The sequence below is a fragment of the Sinocyclocheilus anshuiensis genome, unplaced genomic scaffold (assembly GCF_001515605.1).
Source record: "Sinocyclocheilus anshuiensis isolate Anshui unplaced genomic scaffold, SAMN03320099.WGS_v1.1 scaffold2504, whole genome shotgun sequence".
NCBI lineage: Eukaryota > Metazoa > Chordata > Actinopteri > Cypriniformes > Cyprinidae > Sinocyclocheilus > Sinocyclocheilus anshuiensis.
Window position 1 is genome coordinate 51,656 of NW_015536617.1, and position 348 is coordinate 52,003.

General features: G+C 47.7%; 1 protein-coding gene across 1 annotated transcript in view; it reads right to left on the reverse strand.

The window, feature by feature from the left end:
• Positions 1-348, reverse strand: part of LOC107703906 (WNT1-inducible-signaling pathway protein 3-like) — a 21,834-nt gene that overhangs the window by 1,289 nt on the left and 20,197 nt on the right. The gene's annotated exons all lie outside the window — the stretch shown is intronic.

The following is a 348-nucleotide window of genomic DNA, read 5'->3' on the forward strand; positions in this document are numbered from 1 at the left end:
TTGGTAACTTCATGACTTAACTGACCACGACATTGCAGTCACGTAGTTTATTTCGTGCTTTGATATGAAAGGATACAGGCTACAGAGCGTGCCGGCGCCTTTGTGCGTGCAATTGAAGAGCACGCGCTGCGAGCACAGTACCATTTCCACGCTCGCTTGCCTGGCACTGCAGTGAAGTAGAGCGCGCGTCTGAAACGTCTCCCGTTCTCAGTCGTTCTGCGACTGAATAAATGCACTTCTTGTCAAGAGAAAAAGTGACAGAACCCTAGCCCCGCCCCTGCGTTAATTGACTGAAAATATTAATCGCTTGCGTTAACGCTGCTAATTTTGACCCCACTAATATATATA